We start from the raw sequence: 10,049 nt of genomic DNA on the forward strand, positions 1-10,049 counted from the left end.
CCCACCCCCAGTATTAACACTTCTCACCTTCTGCACCCAAGTACCATCCCCCATCCTCTCCACATGCCCAAACCATCTCAATCTACCTCTCCTCATCACAACACCAATACACTCTAGTCCCATCCTACCTCTCAACTCTTCCATCGTGAACCCAGCCCCCCCAGACCTTGCATGCAGGGTCGCTCTGCACATCCACCTAATCACTGTCATTTTTGTACGTTTGAGCCTGCGAATGTCCTCTTCATTTACTGCCCAGGTCTCAGTACCATACAGCATCACACTCCTAACACATGCTGCATATAAAGACCCCTTAGCACGTAAGGAGAGTCCTCTCAGTGTCAGGAGAGGCAACAGCTCCCTGAACTTCTTCCAACCAATTCTTACCCTAGCCACAGAGCTAGCTCCAGCCCCACCTCCAGCACACAACATGTCTTCCAAATAACAGAACTCTTCCACACACTTAAGACTCACCAGCAAGTTCAATCCTTTCACGCCTCAATCCCCACCTGCTCTCCCCAACACACTGCACACATAAAATTAGCGTTGTCTCGCAGTCTACCTCTGATACCACTAAATCTCTTGTGCACCCATTTGTCACAAACACTGCACAAGATGGAATTACTTCTCACCCCCTTGTGGTAGATTGCACATGGCCACTCTCCTTCAACTTCGACAGTACCACCACCAACCCTAGATATCATCACTTTTGTTTTATCTGTATTTATCCTTAAGCTCTTGTGCCCCATACCATCTCTCCACTTCCCAAATCCTTCCTCCGCCTCCCTTTCATTCTCTGCAATCAACACCAAATCATCAGCATACAACATCTCCCATGGGAGTCCGTTTCTGAAGTCACGTGAGAGGGCCTCAGTTACCATGATAAACAACATGGGACTCAAAACTGACCCCTGATGCACACCAACAGGTCCTGCCGGACAGGTTCAAATCCCCGCTGGGGCATGGAACAGTTTAAGGATTTGAATTTCATTAAATCAGTTATTACTGATCTACCAGAAGACCCGCCGACATGTCGTAAAAATACCCCCGCTAATACCAATACATCAGTCCTGTATGAGACAACCCTAGCATATATTCAATATGGACGGTGGGTGTTAGCGCCGAAGTGGTGGCATGTAGGGGTGTATGGAATATAGGAGGACTACTGGGCCTTGGAAGCAGGCTGTGAAGCCTGTGCCCAGAGTAGGACAAATTTAAAAAAAAAAAAAAAAAAAACTATCCAGCCACTCCTCCAAGCCAAGCTTTCTCATTGCCCACTTCACCACTTCTCAAGGGATTCTGTCAAAGGCCTTTTCCAAATCAACAAAAACAAAATACAGATCTCTTTTCTTCCCAATATATTTTTCCTGAAGCTGTCGAACAATGAATATGGCATCAGTGGTCTCCCTGCCTGGCATAAACTCAAACTGCATCTCATCAATATTCACTCTTTCTCAAATCATACCTTCTAGAACTCTCTCCATTACCTTCATTATCTGATCTAAAAGCTTTATACCTCTATAATTTCCTCTTTCCAGAGCATCACCCTTCCCTTTGTACACATGTATCATTACAGTACACTCTTCAACCAATCATCTGGGACAACACACTCATATATAATCATATTTATCAGGTGAGTAACTAACCTCACCCCTATATCTCCTGAGGCCTTCAACATTTCGGCAGTCAACCCAGACACACCTGCTGCCTTCCCCACCTGCATCCTGCCTATTGCCTCACTCTCAGTAGCAGCATCAAAGGCCAGTGGCCAAACACTGGATCTGCTGGCTCCAAACCTTCCCTGTCTCAGTCAAACTCTTCATTCAACAACCGACTATAATGCTCCCTTAACGTGTCTTTTATATCCCCACTGTTCACCACTACCCTTCCATCATCATTCTTCATACACTGCTCACCTATAATATCCCAATTATCTCTCTTCATCTGATATGCCGCCTTAAATATTATATTTTTCCTTTCCCCGTGATTTAGGTTATCAAGTAAAAGTCTCTGTGACTCAGACTTCGCCCTGTATACCTCTCTTCTAGCCCTAAGCTTGGTAACCAAGTATTCCTCCTTTTTACCACCCTTCTTCCATTCCCGGAAAAGCCTTCTTTTCTCCTTAACTGCAGCTTCTACACCCTCATCCCACCACCAAGTTACTTTATGTCTTGGTGGGCCTCTTGTCCAACCGCATATTACATCAGTAACTCTCAAGAGGTTGTTCTTGAGGGCTCTGTACTGTTCAATAACGCCTCTGTCTATAGCTCCCTGTTCAGTCACCACTCTCCTCATCTCGCTATAGAAGGCATCCCTTACTACTTGGTTTTCCAGATTCCATATTTTCCTCCTAGGTACATAAGTCCACTTTTTCATCACTCGTTCTTTAAGCACCATATCACAAATCAATAGTTTGTGCTGCTGCACACACTCCTCACTTCCTATAACTTCAACATTCCTCACTAACCTCCTATCAGCCTTCCTAACCAGAAAATAATCTATCTGACTGCTATTTCTCCCAGACTCGTGGTAGGTGGGGGTGTCCATCATCCACCCACTTAGTGTGGTGGTACCCTGTTTTTAGGGTAGCTCTACATCGAGTGGTAAGCCAAATGATTTCCTGTAAACCAGGAAATCATTTACAACGCTGGGTGGTAACCTTATAACCAACCGACACGTGTTCCCTATGTGACAGCAAGTGAGTTGGCGGAGGGTTAGTGCTCCTCCTCGGAAAACAGCTAACTAAAAATACGAGCAAGAAGCCTCGGACCAGGACAGACCAAACGATGACGACTAAGGACCGTGCAAAGGACATGATCCGGATGGCGACGTGGAATGTAAGGGGTGCAAATGATGAGGTGAAAGAGAGAGATTGTCCAGGTGGTTGAGGGTGCGAAAGTGGATGTACATGGATTAACTGAAACTAAATGGTGAGGTGACAGTGTGAGAGAATGGGAATATGGATGGGGTATATGTGCAGGAGGAGGTGAGAATGAGAGGGCAAAAGAAGGAGTGTGTATTGCTGTGAGTAACAGATGGAAGGAGAATATAAGAGAGTATGGATCAGTTGGCTCAAGGATTGTGTTGGTAAGATTGAAAGTTGGAATACAAATGTGGGTGATTGTGTGCGTGTATGCGCCAACGCAAGATCGTGCAAGCAGAGTGAGAGAAGAGTTCTGGACAAATTTGGAAATGTGCATGAAAAAATTTGAAAGGAATGAAAGAGTGTTTTTGACAGGTCATATGAATGGAAAAGTAGGGAATGTGAAGGTGGATGGAGTAGTTGGTGAGTGGGGTGTGCCTGCTGAGATAGATGAGAATGGCAGTGCTTTAGTGGACATTTGTGTCGGGAGGGGTTTGGTGATAGCCAGTACCCTCTTCAGGCACAAAATGATCCACATCTATACATGGCGAGTGATGAGAAGGGTGGATGGTGAACTGAATGGGAGGAAGGCAATGATTGATTATGTGTGTGGATGAAAGGATGCAAAGATGTGTAATGGAAGCAAGAGCATATAGAGGTTGGGGGAGTGAACTTTCTGATCACCACCAAGTGGTGGTCAGAATAAAGGTCAAAGTGAAATGGAGAAATAGAAGAAAGGAAGGATGGGAGGAAGGAGTAGATGCAAGGAGAGTGGAAAGGTTACAAGAGGATGAGAAAAGGGCAGAGTATAAGAGAGAAGTGGAGGAATGATTGGGTAAATATGAACTGGAGCAGATGGGGGACGTGGAAGGTGTGTGCAAGATGTTCACAAAAGAAATATGTGCAACATGTGAGGTGCTGTGTGGGGTGAAGAGAAGATGAAAGGGGGTGCAAGGAACAGCATGGTGGAATGAAGAGGTGAGACAGGCTGTGGCACAAAAGAAAAAAGCATATAATGAAAAGATGAGAAATACGGGTGTACTAGAAGTTGAGAGACGGAAAGGAGAGTTATATGTAGAACGGATGAGAGAGGGGAAAAGATTAGTAAGAGAGTAAGAAGAGAGTGGATGAGGAATTTGGAAGGAATTTGAGTGTCAAGTAGAAGGAATGTAAGAAAATGTTCTGGAAAGAGGTAAAGAGAGTCAGAAAGGGTGGCAATGAAGTTAGTAGGGGAGTGAAAGATAAAAATGGTAGATTACCAGTTGACTAGGAAGAAAAAGTGAGCAGATGGAGAGAACACTTTAAGGGATTGTTGAACATAGAGAATGAAAGTAATGCGAGTAGAGGTGGCGGGGGAATGGTTAAGAGAAGGAGGAAAGTGAGAAGACAGGAAGAAATCAGTAGGATGGAAGTTGTGGAAGCAATGAAGAAAGTCAAAATGGGGAAAGCCCCAGGAATTGATGGAGTGTGTGGTGAAACACTGAAGCATGGGGAAGAGATAATAGTAGAATGGGTGTGGAAGTTGTGTAGATTGGCCTGGGAGGAAGGTACAGTCCCGGAGGATTGCAAGGCAGGTACAATTATTTCCTTGTACAAAGGGAAAGGGGAAAAAGAAGTGTGTGGTAATCATAGGTGTATTTGTCTTCTTAGTGTAATAGGAAAAGTATACGGTAGGATACTTATTGACAGTGTTAGGGAAATAACTGAGGAATTAGTTGGAGAAGAACATGGAGGCTTTAGGAAGGGAAGAGGTTGCGTAGCTCAGATATTCATTCTCAGATCTATAGTCGAAAAGTTTCTAGAGAAGGGAAAGAAGTTGTATGCGGCCTTCATGGATTTGGAGAAAGCATATGACAGGGTGGATAGACAAGGATTGTGGAAAGTATTAACAATATATGGAGTAGATGGGAAATTGTTGAATGCTGTGAAGAGTATGTATGAGGGTGCTAAGGCTGCAGTGCGTGTGAATAGTGAACTGAATGAGTTTTTCTGTTTGAAGGTTGGGTCGAAGCAGGGATGTGTCATGTCTCCATGGTTGTTCAATCTATATATGGATGGGGTAATAAAAGAGGTACAAGGTAGGGCAGTGGATGTTGAAGTGGCCCTAATAAGAGAGGGCAGTGTTTGGAAACTCCCTGTACTGCTGTTTACAAATGATACAGTGTTGTTAAGAGAAGACGAAGGGGAGCTGCAAGGCTTGGTAGGTGAGTTTGGGAGAGTATGTAAGAAATGGAATCTAAAGGTGAATATGGGGAGGAGTAAAGTTATGGTCTTCGAGAGAGGTGAAGTCAGTGAATGTACAGTGAGGCTGGATGATGAGGAAGTGCAAATGTGTGTACGTTTAAGTACTTGGATAGTGTGATGAGTAAGGATGTAAGTTTGGAGGGTGAAGTGCTTGAAAGGGTACAACAAGGTAGAAAGGTTGCTGGTTCCTTGAAGGCAGTGATAAGAAACAGGGAAGTGAGCATGGAAGTGAAGAAGTTAACACATGACAGTATTGTGATACCAACTCTAACGTATGGAAGTGAAGCTTGGACATTGTTGGAGGGACACAAGTCAAGAGTGAGAGCATTGGAAATGAGTTATTTGAGAGGAGCCTGTGGAGTCACATGGAGAGACAGACTGACAAATGAGGAAGTGAAGAAGCGTTGTGGTGTGGATGTGGATGTGATAGGAAGCGTTAGGAGAAACACACTGAGGCGGTTTGGCCATGTGGAGAGGATGGAGAGTGAGAGACTGAGAAGGAGAGTGTATGTGAGTGAGGTGGAGAGGGAGAGAGGGAGGGGAAGGCCAAGGATGAGATGGAGGGATGGAGTGGAGAGGTATATGAAAGAGGGGGATGTGAATTGGGAGCAGGGCAGTGAAATGGCTGAGGACGGTGACGTGGAGGTGATTTGTTTGTGGCCACCCCATATTGGATTAAGGCATCTGACAATAGACAGATAGATAGATAAACCCGTATGTAATTAATATACTCTCTCTTTTCTTAAAATGTGTGTTGCACACAATCATATCTGTAACCACCTGCACTCTTGGAGGGGGAAACGGGGTAATGAAACCCGCCCAGCTGGACTCGACTATTTATTCGGTCATACCTGGAATTGCAATTTTACTCTCTCAGTATGCTATAATGGCATCACTGTCATTGTTACAACACTTGGTCATATACATAATTACAATTTACAAAGTTTACTTCGTATACACATATCGCTTTAATTCTCGTCCTTACTTTCCTACATTTATAATTGGATTATGTCGTGACATCAACCACGTGCAGATCAATAAGCATTCTTAAAGTAAGCAAGGGCAACTCACTTGTGGCGGGTCCAATTTTCGTCTTACAGTCTCAGCGTGTGGGTAGAGGTGTGAAGTACACAACACTAGTCCCTCACGGGCGTAATATTCTCACAGCAGTAACACTTTCACGGGATGGACATGGAGTCGCACATCGCTTGAACTCCACCCTTTTGGAGTCTCCGTCTAGTAAATCCAGGGATAGACGTCACCTCGTCCCTCACTCGTCACTAACTACCCGCACACTGCCCCCACACTCGCCCATAGCGTCTATTCTAAGGCCTGGTTCTAATGGATGTTATGCTGACGCGACCGTACATACATATAAACACCGTGTCAGCATCCTTGTGCCTCTCTCTCTCTCTCTGCTACACTGTCTCTCTCTCTGTCTCTCTCTCTTTCCCTCTCTCTCTCCTACACTCTCTCTCTCTCTCTCTGTCTCTCTCTATCTCTTTCCCTCTCTCTCTCTTTACCGCGTTAGATGCGGTAAGACTCCCCTTGTTGGTCAGTTACGACCAATACCATATACACTTTCACTCGCAGCTCCCTTTTCCTTGGTTCTCCTCCTCACACATATTCTGTCTGCTTCCTCCAGGATAAAGGTTTTCAACCATTTAACGCCGGGATAATACCCGTATCGTTTGTTGTGGGCAAAAGTTTCGTCCTCATATCGCATAAGTGCTCTTTCAGGCAACTGACGCAACATCGTCCATCGAGCAAATGGTGTCCAACTCCTGCAATCTCCCGATGGTCTCCAGACTCAAAATACAAGACCCCAACTCTTCGGCGAATTTTCTAAGGTCACCCTCATCCTCACCTTTGATCAAGGGCCCTTCAACTATTCCTTCCACAATCTCTCGGACGTACTGATGTCTGTCTCCGTATCTGTCCTCCAATATGGCCATCGCCTTCTCATAACCCTCTCTTGGGTCCAAATAGTTGCATGTTTGTAGCGTGTTTGTAATGGTCTGATTTTTTTTTTTTTTTTTTATATATATCCCACCATCGTTGTCAATGTAACGGTGAGAAATTGGATTTCCCACCGTTGTTGGTTCTGTTTAACTTACTCGTTGATAATACAAATGGTACTCAACTTAGTCTCCCCTCAATGACTGATAAAGTATTCACCTCAGTAAAAACAAAGGGGGGAAGTACTTCGACTTTGAATGATAAAGGTTAATTGCTTAACGGATATTTTTGGTAGCGTTTGTAGTTTTGGCCGAGTCGAGAATAAGTCAGTACCACGTGTGTTAGTTGTTCCCAAAGCGGAGGAATCTTGAACTGGAAGGGGAGTGAGTTACGCATGAGAGGACATAATTCCCTTGGTTGGGTATCAAAATTACATATACTTTACTCTAATAATTCTATACTTGTTAATCAATAGACATTTTTGAATTACATGACCTTTAATCATATGAAAAAAGGTTGCAAATTAAGCCATGGTTTGGGCGAAAGTCATACAGTACTGTTACCAAGCGAAACAATTTGAATATTCACCCTTTCGCACACGATAAGTTTCAGTAAGTTTTCTGGCTCACGATTTTTTTCGACGAAGCCACCCGGCCCGGGAGCCCGCGCGCGGCAAATTTCGGTGAATGAAACACATTCTTGCCTTATTTTCGCCACCCAAAAATCCATTTACTCCCATCAAACCTTTCTCAAGGTAGGCATCGATGTTTGTTCCATCTGATAAACTGGACCAAAACACAGGAAAACACCAAAAAAAAAAAAAGAAAAAAAAGTTATTAGCCCTGGAAGCATGGTAGAGTGAACCGTTTTTCACTTCCCAACATCGCCGTTTGAATGTTTTCCATCATACAGGAAAATGATCTAATAAGTTTTTATAGAGAATTTCATCAGCTTTCTAACGAAACAAATCCAGTTGTGATACTATGTATACTTTTCGAGAAAATGACCAAAAACTGACAGCCATTTTCGGAAAAAATTCACGGACCTCTGAAAGCTAAATTTTCCCAGACACCTTATGTTTTTATTACATAGTAATATGCCCAAATTCACCAGCTTTCCCTTTCTCCAAGAAGAACCCCATACGCCTCATAGTTCTCGAGTAAATCCGTCCGTGATTGACTTTCGTGATGCACGCACGGCGTATGCAATGTTCCCGCCTACGTAACAACGAATTCTTATCACAAATATTACATAGTTATGTATTGTACATACGTAGAATTTACTGCTCTTCATCATGGTTTAAACGTGAAATCGTTACGTCCAATAGTTTTCGAGTAATTGGCCGACAAAGTGAGAGTATTACTACGAGCGTTTTTCAATGGTAACAGCCGCGAAGAGACACTCATTTCCACCGCCTTTTCTCGCACAAAACGTAATATAATGCTTACATTTTGGTATTGATCATACGTAAAGTTTAGTGGTATAGATCATGGTTGTTACATAAAATCGATAAGTCTAATAGTTTTTGAGTAATTGGCCGACAAAGTGAGGTTAGTACTCCGAGCGCTTGTCGCTGATAACAACTGCGAGGAAAAAAAACATTTCCCTCGCCTTTTACCCCCCAAAACGCTACCAAAGGCTTACATTCTGGTATTGATCATAAGTAGAATTTAGTGGTATTGATGATGGTTTTAACAGGAAATCGATAAGTCTAATAGTTTTTAAGTAATTGGCCGACAAAGTGAGGTTACTCTTCCGATCGCTACCAACTTTTACACACACTGTATTTTCCTTGCACACTTGCCTGAAGACTATGCTACCAATTTTTTCCCCCCCTATCTGTACAGACTATTACATCTTCCATGGATGTTTTCCTATTGTTATAACCTACTACACATAAACATAACTCTTCTATTGTTACTGCTGTGGAGATTTACTTTCTTCCATATGTGTAATCTGTAGGAGAAAATGGTTATTTGTCTGAAAATTGGAGAGGTAATGGTAATAGATTATTATATATATCAACAAAATTTGCAGAACTCACTTCCTCCAGGGGTGTTGATCCACTTAGACCAGGGATTTGAAGATAAGGAGTTATGTAGTGTGTGTGTGTGTGTGTGTGTGTGTGTGTGTGTGTGTGTGTTAGTGTATGTGTGAGTGTACAATATATAATAAGCATAAATTATTACTAAAGGTCACATCAACGTACATTACCTGTGCAATTACCTCCTATGTTCGTAGGCGTCCATACCTTGCCCAGCTCACCTTCCTCTGAACTATCGCTAATCAAGGATACGCACGTACACTAACACTCGCGGCACACTTCACGTACATTATATAATAAGCATAAGTTATTACTAAAGGTCACATTAACGTACAGTACCTGCGCAATTACCTCACGTGTTTGTAGGCGTCCATACCTTCCCCTCCACACCTGATGCTAAACTATTGCTAACCTCCATTACACACCCTAACTTTTATGCCTTCACGAGCACATATGGCACATTTCACGAGCATTTCACACGATATCAGACACAAATACATGACTAAAACAATGCATCAACCACAACCTCGGCAAATATTCCGCTCTTGAATGCACTATACCGTCATTTTATCCCTGAGAGTATGAGGCAACACTATTTTTGGCACACACCACACTCGTTCACGGAAACTTGCAGCATGTTTTACGTATATTTCATACAATTCCATACGCATTTACACTATCAGAATCACAATAATTCCAGCCCTAAAAGACCGCTAATTCTCCCCTCCCGACTTCCAGGTTGCCCCTTCACAACACTGTTTCATGCCGTACATAACGCTTGCTGGCTCCATAATTTCACCATGCCATCCACAGTATCTTTCACACAATATATATTTAGGCCTTGGCTTCATTTATATACGTATTTCCATTCACGCCATATGGCCTATGGGGGGGCTGAGTGGCGAAACCCCACTACATTGACCATGCGTCTGTCTCCAAGGT

Source organism: Coenobita brevimanus, chromosome 91, assembly GCF_032717465.1.
Source record: "Coenobita brevimanus isolate Jiangsu-jjx chromosome 91, ASM3271746v2, whole genome shotgun sequence".
In the NCBI taxonomy this organism is placed as follows: Eukaryota; Metazoa; Arthropoda; class Malacostraca; order Decapoda; family Coenobitidae; genus Coenobita; species Coenobita brevimanus.